The 12,500-nt window shown below is 60.4% G+C and overlaps 1 long non-coding RNA gene and 2 other non-coding genes across 3 annotated transcripts in view; 1 reads left to right on the forward strand and 2 right to left on the reverse strand.

The window, feature by feature from the left end:
* Window positions 1-12,500, forward strand: part of LOC142791995 (uncharacterized) — a 64,346-nt gene that overhangs the window by 11,152 nt on the left and 40,694 nt on the right. The window lies entirely within an intron of this gene.
* On the reverse strand, window positions 70-222 carry LOC142792039 (5.8S ribosomal RNA). Its single transcript, XR_012890602.1, has one exon. It is a non-coding gene; the product is annotated as a 5.8S ribosomal RNA (ribosomal RNA).
* On the reverse strand, window positions 1,942-3,756 carry LOC142792024 (small subunit ribosomal RNA). Its single transcript, XR_012890588.1, has one exon. It is a non-coding gene; the product is annotated as a small subunit ribosomal RNA (ribosomal RNA).

Genomic DNA, 12,500 nt, shown 5'->3' on the forward strand with positions numbered 1-12,500 from the left:
CCGACGCGGTCAAAACGAGTCGACGGCTCACGTTCCCTTGTGCGCCGAAGGCTCTCTTGATATGTGATCCGACCCTCAGACAGACGAAGCCAAGGGAAGACCCAAGGCCGCAATGTGCGTTCAAAGAATCAGTGCTCAGTGTGTCCTGCAATTCACACCAAGTCTCGCAGCTGGCTGCGTTCTTCATCGACCCGAGAACCGAGTGATCCACCGCTTAGAGTCGTGAAAAAGTGTTTGTTCAATTCCGTACAGTCAAAACCAAACGTTTCTGGCACTCGGCCAAACAGTGGCCAAGAAGGGCGCTTTTCAGCGCACGCTTGGACTCCAAAACTCTGCCGCGCCTTTTTCGGCTGCCGCAAATCGAGCAAACGGTGTGTTTCGGACGGCGTTTCGCTTCCGCTACTTGCGAGTGCTTTCGTGGTCCACCCCTCTATAAATACTCGGGAGGCGTCGAAGCCGGTTCTCCAAGCCGGACCCGTAGGTATCGTTGTGTGCTCGCTCTCATTGGCCCGCCTAACCAGAAAATGCCTGCGGTACACCCATTTGGATAAGAGTGCACGCAGATGCGGGCCTCGACGGCTACACATTTCCTCGGGCGGCCGCCTCCCGGCCTCCGTGGAGCGCGGGATGCACGGTCCCATCGACAAGCCTCTCCCGTTTTTACCGTGGCGTCGCGGTTCACCACGGCGGGCGGGTCGGTCTCCTCCGCATAAAAAGGGGGACCCCCGCTTTTTGTTCCACGAAATCGCACAAGCTTTTTTCGCATCCACGGTTTGCCACCGCACACCAAAATGCCGATCCGGCTGCCTACTTTAGCCAACAGGTGGAGCCAGGCGCGCCGTACTTGCGCGGCACTTCCCACGTCCACCGAAGTCGGTGCCAAGGACCACTTTCGGCGCCGGAGCCGCGTACGAGCCTACTCGAGGCGGAAGAACGAAGCCAGCAAGGGCCTGGCCGCAAGTGCGTTCAATTGTCGGGACGTCCAAGTCCCTCGTTCTTCCGTGCTTCCTCTTTCGGCAAGTCGTTGCGGCACCTTCCCAAAGCGCGCAGACCCGCTAATCGCGACGAGCGCGACGTGGCCGTGCCGCCTTTCCCTCGGCAGCAAGCAAAACGCCTGGCAACGTCGACGCTCCCCTAACCGCGATCTCGCACCGTGTTTCGTGTGGCGAATTCAAAAGCCGGCCGGCGCTGCTGCAACCATTACGGTCGGTACGCATACGCCGCGGAGGGCGGGACGGTCATCGGAGCGTGCGGTTCCTCCATCGAGTACTGCGCACCTCGGCCGTCGCATCGCCGTGCCATGACCGGCCGCGCGTCAACGCGAACCGGTGCCAGCGAGATCCCTCGCCTGCAAGAACCGACCGGCAGCCTCCGTCACCCGAGGACGCGGAGGCGCTTGCCGCGGACGGCGGGACGGTATGCACTGGTGCACAGCGGACCCGTCACATCGCCAGTTCCTTGACCGACCGCCGACGCTTGTGCCGTTCCTCTCGTACTTGGCAGTCGCCGCGCGATTGTCGGGTCTCGTTCTTGCACGCTCGAACGGTCGGGAGGGCACTCGGCTGGCGTTTCGGGAACGCGCAGCCTCGCCTTCTACCGACGTAACCACGACTCGCCGTTCGCGCTCCGCCGCTCCTGTTTACAGTACTAGGCGGTCCCGCAGCGGTCGGGTCGCGCATTTCGAGCGCTTCGAGCCACGGTGCAGTGGCGGGTCGAAAGCCGACCTATGAGTGCGTTGCGCCGTTTGTACCCGCGTCCGCCACCTGGCCGACCGTCCAAGGTCGCGGTGTTGGCGTCCGCTGGGCGCAACAATTTGTCACGGGGTGCCGCTCCACATTCAGGCAGCCCCGTGGGGAAAAGCCGACCCCGCGTCCAAACGGGGTCAGCGGCAGAAAGTGTCGGGCGCAGACGCAGCTGAGGCGCTCACCCTTCACAATCCGTTAATGATCCTTCCGCAGGTTCACCTACGGAAACCTTGTTACGACTTTTACTTCCTCTAAATGATCAAGTTTGGTCATCTTTCCAACAGACCGGCGCAACCGAAAGGCCGCGCCGGACATCGGTCCGAAGACCTCACTAAATCATTCAATCGGTAGTAGCGACGGGCGGTGTGTACAAAGGGCAGGGACGTAATCAACGCGAGCTTATGACTCGCGCTTACTGGGAATTCCTCGTTCAAGGGGAACAATTGCAAGCCCCTATCCCAATCACGAAAGAAGTTCCACGGGTTACCCAGTCTTTTCAGACAGGGATAAAGACACGCTGCTTCCTTCAGTGTAGCGCGCGTGCGGCCCCGGACATCTAAGGGCATCACAGACCTGTTATTGCTCTGTTTCGTGCGGCTAGGAGCCGCTTGTCCCTCTAAGAAGGTTGTAAGGTGCTGGGAACCCCGCACCTATTTAATAGGCTAGAGTCTCGTTCGTTATCGGAATTAACCAGACAAATCGCTCCACCAACTAAGAACGGCCATGCACCACCATCCACCGAATCAAGAAAGAGCTCTCAATCTGTCAATCCTCCCAGTGTCCGGGCCGGGTAAGTTTTCCCGTGTTGAGTCAAATTAAGCCGCAGGCTCCACTCCTGGTGGTGCCCTTCCGTCAATTCCTTTAAGTTTCAGCTTTGCAACCATACTTCCCCCGGAACCCAAATACTTTGGTTTCCCGGAAGCTGCCCGCCGAGTCATTTGAGTAACTCAGGCGGATCGCTGGTTGGCATCGTTTATGGTCAGAACTAGGGCGGTATCTGATCGCCTTCGAACCTCTGACTTTCGTTCTTGATCAATGAAAACATTCTTGGCAAATGCTTTCGCAGTAGTTCGTCTTGCGACGGTCCAAGAATTTCACCTCTAGCGCCGCAATACGAATGCCCCCGTCCGTCCCTCTTAATCATTACCTCGTATTCCAAAAACCAACAGAACAGAAACGAGGTCTTGTTCTATTATTCCATGCAAGTTTATTCAGGCGACTCGCCTGCGTTGAGCACTCTAATTTTTTCAAAGTAAAAGCACCGGCCATCTCGAGGCACACAATGAAGTGCACCAAGAAAGAACCGGCATGATGTTCAGTCCGAGCCGTCGCATCGGGTAGATGCACTACTCGTCTGGAACTGAGATCCAACTACGAGCTTTTTAACCGCAGCAGCTTTAGTATACGCTATTGGAGCTGGAATTACCGCGGCTGCTGGCACCAGACTTGCCCTCCAATTGATCCTCGTTAAAGGATTTAGAGTGTACTCATTTCAATTACGGGGCCTCAAAAGAGTCCCGTATTGTTATTTTTCGTCACTACCTCCCCGTGCCGGGAGTGGGTAATTTGCGCGCCTGCTGCCTTCCTTGGATGTGGTAGCCGTTTCTCAGGCTCCCTCTCCGGAATCGAACCCTGATTCTCCGTTACCCGTAACAACCATGGTAAGCAAGTAACCTACCATCGAAAGTTGATAAGGCAGACACTTGAAAGAAACGTCGCCGGCTCGTGGCCATGCGATCAGCACAAAGTTATCCAGAGTCACCACACAATACGGGCCGAAACCCGATCGATCTTGGTCTAATAAAAGCACCCGTTACCCAAAGGGCTCCAGGCTCACTGCATGTATTAGCTCTAGAATTGCCACAGTTATCCAAGTAGGAAGAAACGATCTAAGGAACCATAACTGATTTAATGAGCCATTCGCGGTTTCGCCTTATTTCGGCATGTACTTAGACATGCATGGCTTAATCTTTGAGACAAGCATATGATTACTGGCAGGATCAACCAGGTAATCGTTCGACTGCGCGTCCGTCCTCGCCCTCGGCGGGCCGGACGCAGTCTGTGTGCGGCGGAGGCCACCTTCAGGCGCCCCAACACGCTTATTTTGCACTCCGAGATGACGGCGTTCGAGCTCGCTACGGCACAACCTTCCCGAAAGACGAGTGGGAGCCGTGCGGCAAGAAGCACGTTCATGCTCGCTCTTTTTCGTTGCATCGACTCGGTCGCGCCGTGCGGGTTGCCCAAGCCCGCTGCACTGTCGGTGGACCGGCCGGAACTAGCAACGGAGCCGAGACTGCAAAGCCGCCAGACGACGGGTCACGCCCGCGTCTTCGGCGCTTTCGCATCTGAATCGCCCGAGGACGACACGGAACACACCTCGATATCGTGGTAAAACGGCACCGTCCGACAACCAGCCCCTAACGCATCAAGCGGATGAGGCTGCAGACGACTGCCGTGGATTCCCCTGGAGCAGACCCGAGGACACGCTTGACGAGGCCGAAGCCCGCCGCATATCAGACACCCGGTCGCTTTCGCGTACGCCGCTCACGAGAACCCCCACATAATAGCAGCGATAAGTACCCAGACCTCCTTGGGCCCTAATACGAGCGTACTCGAGAAAATTTCACCGCGGGTGTGCCCCGAAACGTGTGGCATGTTGAGCGTGCCACAAGTCTACGTCGCTCTCAAACCCGCCGAGGTCGTAGAATTTGCGACCCTACTCACGAAATTCCCACCGAGGATACGGCCGCAAACGTACCGCACCTTGGGTAGGCCACGAGTTTGTGCAACACTACGCTGACGGCACAGCACCGAGGTCGTGCGCGCACGCACGGGAAAATTCCGCCGCGGTTTCTGCCGAAAACGTGAGGCACCACGACTCTCCGCAAGTTCGCGTCGACTGCGAAAGACCGAAGTCGTGAACGACGTGTCCGCTACTCGCCGCCGACACGCTGGACACCAAACGTACAACGACTCGACGGCGTCGTAGAGGCCCACGACGCGGTTTTCCTTAACGACGTCTCGGCGTGGCACCGACAGGTTAGAACGGCCGACCAACGTTCCCTGTCCGCCGTTCGGCTCAGTCGAAGGGCTCGGCGACTTCGGCAACGCTGCGAAGCCGCACGGTGACGCACGCCATGTCCCCATTTTTTTTTTTCTTTCTGCGTCTGCCGGGGTGCCCCTATAATAGCAGCGATAAGCACCCAGACCGCCGTGGGTCGCTCGCCCCGGCTGACGTGGTTTTTCGTACTCCTGCGGCGGTCGCCGTCAAGCACGTCCAAATACGCTACTTTCGTGGGCGCATTCACGCTCTTTCGCTTCGCCGGAGTGCCAGCACTCACTCTGCCAAAAACGGCGAACATCCGAGCGGCGGTTCCCACTTTTGCGTCGGCGTCGCAAACCCCGCCCCGGCAGACGAGGTTTGCCGTACTCGTGCGACGGTGGCCGGCGGGCACGTCGAAAGACGCCGATATCGTGCGCGAATTGGCGCACCTTGGCTTCACCGGAGTGCCGCCACTGACTCCTCCAAAAACGGCGAAGATCCGAGCGGCGCTTCCCACTTTCGCATCGGCGTCCCGAACTCCGCCCCGGCTGACGCGGTTTACCGTACTCGTGCGACGGTCGCCGGCGAGCACGTGGAAAGACGCCGATATCGTGCCCGAATCGGCTCCGTTCGGCTTCGCCGGAGTGCCAGCACTGGCTCGGCGAAAGACGACGAACATCCGAGCGACGGTTCTCACTATTGCGTACGCGTCGCAAACCCCGCCCCGGCAGACGCACTTTGCCGTACTCGTGCGACGGTCGCCGGCGAGCACGTAGAAAGACGCCGATATCGTGCCGGAATCGGCCCCGTTTGGCTTCGCCGGAGTGCCAGCACTCACTCGGCCACAAACGGCGAACATCCGAGCGGCGGTTCCCACTTAGCCGTCGGCGTCCCGAACTCCGCCCCGGCAGACGCGGTTGCCGAGCTCGTGCGACTAGCGACCGCGAAGCCGTCTCGCGACGCCGCTTTCGTGCGCGGCTCCCACTGCGACCTGGGTCACCCGAGGTCGACGAGCAAAAAAGAATGTCGAAAAAAATTTTTTTTTTTTTGCGTCTGCCGGGGTGCCCCTATAATAGCAGCGATAAGCACCCAGACCGCCATGGGTCGCTCGCCCCGGCTGACGTGGTTTTTCGTTTTCCTGCGGTGGTCGTCGTCAAGCACGTCCAAACACGCCACTTTCGTGGGCGCATTCGCGCTCTTTCGCTTCGCCGGAGTGCCAGCACTCACTCTGCCAAAAACGGCGAACATCCGAGCGGCGGTTCCCACTTTTGCGTCGGCGTCGCAAACCCCGCCCCGGCAGACGAGGTTTGCCGTACTCGTGCGACGGTGGCCGGCGGGCACGTCGAAAGACGCCGATATCGTGCGCGAATTGGCGCACCTTGGCTTCACCGGAGTGCCGCCACTGACTCCTCCAAAAACGGCGAAGATCCGAGCGGCGCTTCCCACTTTCGCATCGGCGTCCCGAACTCCGCCCCGGCTGACGCGGTTTACCGTACTCGTGCGACGGTCGCCGGCGAGCACGTGGAAAGACGCCGATATCGTGCCCGAATCGGCTCCGTTCGGCTTCGCCGGATTGCCAGCACTGGCTCGGCGAAAGACGACGAACATCCGAGCGACGGTTCTCACTATTGCGTACGCGTCGCAAACCCCGCCCCGGCAGACGCACTTTGCCGTACTCGTGCGACGGTCGCCGGCGAGCACGTAGAAAGACGCCGATATCGTGCCGGAATCGGCCCCGTTTGGCTTCGCCGGAGTGCCAGCACTCACTCGGCCACAAACGGCGAACATCCGAGCGGCGGTTCCCACTTAGCCGTCGGCGTCCCGAACTCCGCCCCGGCAGACGCGGTTGCCGAGCTCGTGCGACTAGCGACCGCGAAGCCGTCTCGCGACGCCGCTTTCGTGCGCGGCTCCCACTGCGACCTGGGTCACCCGAGGTCGACGAGCAAAAAAGAATGTCGAAAAAAATTTTTTTTTTTTTTTTGCGTCTGCCGGGGTGCCCCTATAATAGCAGCGATAAGCACCCAGACCGCCATGGGTCGCTCGCCCCGGCTGACGTGGTTTTTCGTTTTCCTGCGGTGGTCGTCGTCAAGCACGTCCAAACACGCCACTTTCGTGGGCGCATTCGCGCTCTTTCGCTTCGCCGGAGTGCCAGCACTCACTCTGCCAAAAACGGCGAACATCCTAGTGGCGGTTCCCACTTTTGCGTCGGCGTCGCCAACCCCGCCCCGGCATACGCGGTTTGCCGTACTCGTGCGGCGGTGGCCGGCGGGCACGTCGAAAGACACCGATATCGTGCGCGAGTCGATGCTTCTTGGTCTCGCAGGAGGGCCGCCACTCACTCCTGCAAAAACGGCGAAGATCCGAGCGGCGCTTCCCACTTTTTCGTCGGCGTCGCAAACCTCGCCCCGGCAGACGCGCTTTGCCGTACTCGTGCGACGGTCGCCGGCGAGCACGTCGAAATACGCCGATATCGTGCCCGAATCGGCCCCGTTTCGCTTCGCCGGAGTGCCAGCACTCGCTCGGCCAAAGACGACGAACATCCGAGCGACGGTTCCCACTATTGCGTACGCGTCGCGAACCCCGCCCCGGCAGACGCAGTTTGCCGTACTCGTGCGGCGGTGGCCGGCGGGCACGTCGAAAGACGCCGATATCGTGCACGAATTGGCGCTCCTTGGCTTCACCGGAGTGCCAGCACTCACTCGGCCAAAAACGGCGAACATCCGAGCAGCGGTACCCACTTAGCCGTCGGCATCCCGAACTCCGCGCCGGCTGACGCGGTTGCCGAGCTCGTGCGACTAGCGACCGCGAACGCGTCTCGCGACGCCGCTTTCGTGCGCGGCTCCCATTGCGACCTGGGTTACCCGAGCTCGACCAGCAAAAAAGAAGGTCGAAAATTTTTTTTTTTTTTCTGCGTCTGCCGGGGTGCCCCTATAATAGCAGCGATAAGCACCCAGACCGCCGTGTGTCGCTCGCCCCGGCTGACGTGGTTTTTCGTACTCCTGCAGCGGTCGCCGTCACGCACGTCCAAATACGCCACTTTCGTGGGCGCATTCGCGCTCTTTCGCGTCGCCGGAGTGCCAGCACTCACTCTGCCAAAAACGGCCAACATCCGAGCGGCGGTTCCCACTTTTGCGTCGGCGTCGTAAACCCCGCCCCGGCAGACGCGGTTTGCCCTACTCGTGCGACGGTCGCCGGCGAGCGCGTCGAAAGACGCCGATATCGTGCGCTAATTGGCGCTCCTTGGCTTCTCCGGAGTGCCGCCACTCACTCCTCCAAAAACGGCGAAGATCCGAGCGGCGTTCTCCACTTTCGCATCGGCGTCCCGAACTCCGCCCGGGCTGACGCGGTTTACCGTACTCGTGCGACGGTCGCCGGCGGGCACGTCGAAAGACGCCGATATCGTGCCGTAATCGGCCCCGTTTGGCTTCGCCCGTGTGCCAGCACTCACTCGGCCAAAAACGGCGAACATCCGAGCAGCGTTTCCCACTTTCGCATCGGCGTCCCGAAGCCCGCCCCGGCAGACGCGGTTTGCCCTACTCGAGCGACGGTCGCCGGCGATCACGTCGAAAGGCGCCGAATTCGTGCACGAATCGATGCTTCTTGGTCTCGCAGGAGGGCCGCCACTCACTCCTGCAAAAACGGCGAAGATCCGAGTTGCGCTTCCCACTTTTTCGTCGGCGTCCCGAACTACGCCCCGGCTGACGCGGTTTACCGTACTCGTGCGACGGTCGCCGGCGGGCACTTCAAAATACGCCGATTTCGTGGGCGCATTCACGCTGTTTCGCTTCCCCGGAGTGCCAACACTCACTCTGCCGAAAGCGGCGATCATCCGAGCGGCGGTTCCCACTTTTGCGTCGGCTTCGCAAACGGCGCCCCGGCAGACGCGCTCGTGCGACGTACTCGTGCGACGGTCGCCGGCGAGCACGTCGAAAGACGCCGATATCGTGCTCGAATCGACCCCGTTTCGCTTCGCCGGAGTGCTGCCAGTCACGGCGCAGAAAACGGCGAACAAGTGTTTTTTTTTTTTTTTTCCTAGAATTTGTGTTATAGAAGGCACATTTGATATCGGACGATAATTTTCAACTTTATCACGCGCACCGATTTTCGTGTAGAGGTTTGCAAGTTTATGGGAATTTCTCCACTTGGAATAATGCGATTTAGTAGTACTACGAGAACTTCATGGATGTACTCAAGGGTACGGGGCAAGTCAGTTACGTCAACACCTGCAGATTTTTTACACTTCAAACTGAAAATTGTTGGTTGTGAGTCCTCGTGTGATATTAAAGGCCGATTCGCTAACACATAGAACAAAGAAAGAAAGGAAGAAAAAACGCCCGCGCTCGCTCAAGAAACCTGGGTTCGCAACAAGTGGCAACAACAAGCAACCGAGCGAGTGCGCCAAAACCCGTGGCGGCCGAACAAACGCGAAGTCCCAACCGCGTCAGCCGGGGCGGCACGGGACAGGAAAAATCACTTCAGCCGGGGCGGCGGGGCACCGAATAAACCTCGTCACCTCGTCGCAGGATAAAAGAGGAAACAAAAAGTCTAAACAGCGTCTGCTGGAGCGAATGCGTAATAAAACAACAACAACAACAAAAAAAAAAAACACCCGCGCTCAAGAAGTCTGCAATCACCACAAAAGGCGACTGTGACCGAGCAGCGTCAGCCGGGGCCGTGCGGAAACGGAAAAACCGCGACTACCGGGGCGTCGAGGCACCGAAAAATCCACTTCAGCCGCGGCGAAAAAAAAAAACAAAAAGAAAGACGGAGGGGGGGGGGGGAACCACGTCTGCCGGGGCGAAGGAAAAAAAAAAACGCGTCTGCCGGGGCGAGCCCGGGTGCGGCACCACCGGGAAAACTGTGGCAAACAGACATGGCGATCGAGTGAGTGGGCCGCCAGCCAGGCTCAGCCAAAAAGTGCAAAGTCCGAACTGCGTCAGCCGGGGCGGCAAAAACCACGTCAGCCGGGGCGGCGCAAAAAACCGCGTCTGCCGGGGCGGCACGAAACCGCGTCAGCCGGGGCGGCGCGAAAACTGCGTCAGCCGGGGCGAAAGAAAAAAAAAAAAAAACGCGTCTGCCGGGGCGAGCCCGGGTGCGGCACCACCGGGAAAACTGTGGCAAACAGACATGGCGATCGAGTGAGTGGGCCGCCAGCCAGGCACAGCCGAAAAGTGCAAAGTCCGAACCGTGTCAGCCGGGGCGGCAAAAAACCGCGTCAGCCGGGGCGGCGCAAAAAACCGCGTCTGCCGGGGCGGCACGAAACCGCGTCAGCCGGGGCGGCGCGAAAACTGCGTCAGCCGGGGCGAGCCCGGGTGCGGCACCACCGGGAAAACTGTGGCAAACAGACATGGCGATCGAGTGAGTGGGCCGCCAGCCAGGCTCAGCCAAAAAGTGCCAAGTCCGAACTGCGTCAGCCGGGGCGGCAAAAAACCGCGTCAGCCGGGGCGGCGCAAAAAACCGCGTCTGCCGGGGCGGCGCGAAAACCGCGTCTGCCGGGGCGGCGCGAAAACTGCGTCAGCCGGGGCGAAAGAAAAAAAAAAACGCGTCTGCCGGGGCGAGCCCGGGTGCGGCACCACCGGGAAAACTGTGGCAAACAGACATGGCGATCGAGTGAGTGGGTCGCCAGCAAGGCTCAGCCAAAAAGTGCTAAGTCCGAACTGCGTCAGCTGGGGCGGCAAAAAACCGCGTCTGCCGGGGCGGCACGAAACCGCGTCAGCCGGGGCGGCGCGAAAACCGCGTCTGCCGGGGCGGCACGAAACCGCGTCAGCCGGGGCGGCGCGAAAACTGCGTCAGCCGGGGCGAGCCCGGGTGCGGCACCACCGGGAAAACTGTGGCAAACAGACATGGCGATCGAGTGAGTGGGCCGCCAGCCAGGCACAGCCGAAAAGTGCTAAGTCCGAACTGCGTCAGCCGGGGCGGCAAAAACCGCGTCAGCCGGGGCGGCGCGAAAACCGCGTCTGCCGGGGCGGCACGAAACCGCGTCAGCCGGGGCGGCGCGAAAACTGCGTCAGCCGGGGCGAGCCCGGGTGCGGCACCACCGGGAAAACTGTGGCTAACAGACATGGCGATCGAGTGAGTGGGCCACCAGCCAGGCTCAGCCAAAAAGTGCTAAGTCCGAACTGCGTCAGCCGGGGCGGCAAAAACCGCGTCAGCCGGGGCGGCGCAAAAAACCGCGTCTGCCGGGGCGGCACGAAACCGCGTCAGCCGGGGCGGCGCGAAAACTGCGTCAGCCGGGGCGAAAGAAAAAAAAAAAAACGCGTCTGCCGGGGCGAGCCCGGGTGCGGCACCACCGGGAAAACTGTGGCAAACAGACATGGCGATCGAGTGAGTGGGCCGCCAGCCAGGCACAGCCGAAAAGTGCCAAGTCCGAACTGCGTCAGCCGGGGCGGCAAAAAACCGCGTCAGCCGGGGCGGCGCAAAAAACCGCGTCTGCCGGGGCGGCACGAAACCGCGTCAGCCGGGGCGGCGCGAAAACTGCGTCAGCCGGGGCGAGCCCGGGTGCGGCACCACCGGGAAAACTGTGGCAAACAGACATGGCGATCGAGTGAGTGGGCCGCCAGCCAGGCTCAGCCAAAAAGTGCCAAGTCCGAACTGCGTCAGCCGGGGCGGCGCAAAAAACCGCGTCTGCCGGGGCGGCGCGAAAACCGCGTCTGCCGGGGCGGCGCGAAAACTGCGTCAGCCGGGGCGAAAGAAAAAAAAAACGCGTCTGCCGGGGCGAGCCCGGGTGCGGCACCACCGGGAAAACTGTGGCAAACAGACATGGCGATCGAGTGAGTGGGCCGCCAGCAAGGCTCAGCCAAAAAGTGCCAAGTCCGAACTGCGTCAGCCGGGGCGGCAAAAAACCGCGTCTGCCGGGGCGGCACGAAACCGCGTCAGCCGGGGCGGCGCGAAAACCGCGTCTGCCGGGGCGGCACGAAACCGCGTCAGCCGGGGCGAGCCCGGGTGCGGCACCACCGGGAAAACTGTGGCAAACAGACATGGCGATCGAGTGAGTGGGCCGCCAGCCAGGCACAGCCGAAAAGTGCTAAGTCCGAACTGCGTCAGCCGGGGCGGCAAAAACCGCGTCAGCCGGGGCGGCGCAAAAACCGCGTCTGCCGGGGCGAATGCAAAAAAAACAAAGAAAAAAGCCCGCGCTTAATCAAAAGAAAACAAAGAAAAAAGCTTGCGCTTAATCAAAAGAAAACAAACAAAAAAAGTTCGCGCTTAAGCCTGGCGGTGGAACCACCGGGGCAAACAGACCTGGCGATCGAGTGAGTGGGCCGCCAGCCGGGGTGAGCCAAAAAGTGCAAAGTCGGAACCGCGTCAGCCGGGGCGGCGCGAAAACCGCGTCAGCCGGGGCGGCGCAAAAACTGCGTCAGCCGGGGCGGCACGGAAAAACGAAAACCGCGTCAGCCGGGGCGGCACGGAAAAACGAAAACCACGTCAGCCGGGGCGACATCAAAATGAGGAAAAAAAAAAAAACTGCCTTAGGACACCTGCGTACACTTTCATGCGTTTGGGCATATCTCTCTGTAACACGCGCGCCCCTCGTTACGCGCGGCACTCTGTTTTCTCCGACACCCATATTTCGGCGGCATGTGGCACGCGCGCCCGTCCCTACGCACGGCACACCGCAGTGCTTTCTCGATATTTTTCTTTTCCTCCAACACCGTCATCTATAGGCTTTTAGTGACCTGTTGCTCGTGGCAAAAGTTCGCTAGCTCTGACACCTC

This window comes from Rhipicephalus microplus, unplaced genomic scaffold, assembly GCF_043290135.1.
Source record: "Rhipicephalus microplus isolate Deutch F79 unplaced genomic scaffold, USDA_Rmic scaffold_201, whole genome shotgun sequence".
In the NCBI taxonomy this organism is placed as follows: domain Eukaryota; kingdom Metazoa; phylum Arthropoda; class Arachnida; order Ixodida; family Ixodidae; genus Rhipicephalus; species Rhipicephalus microplus.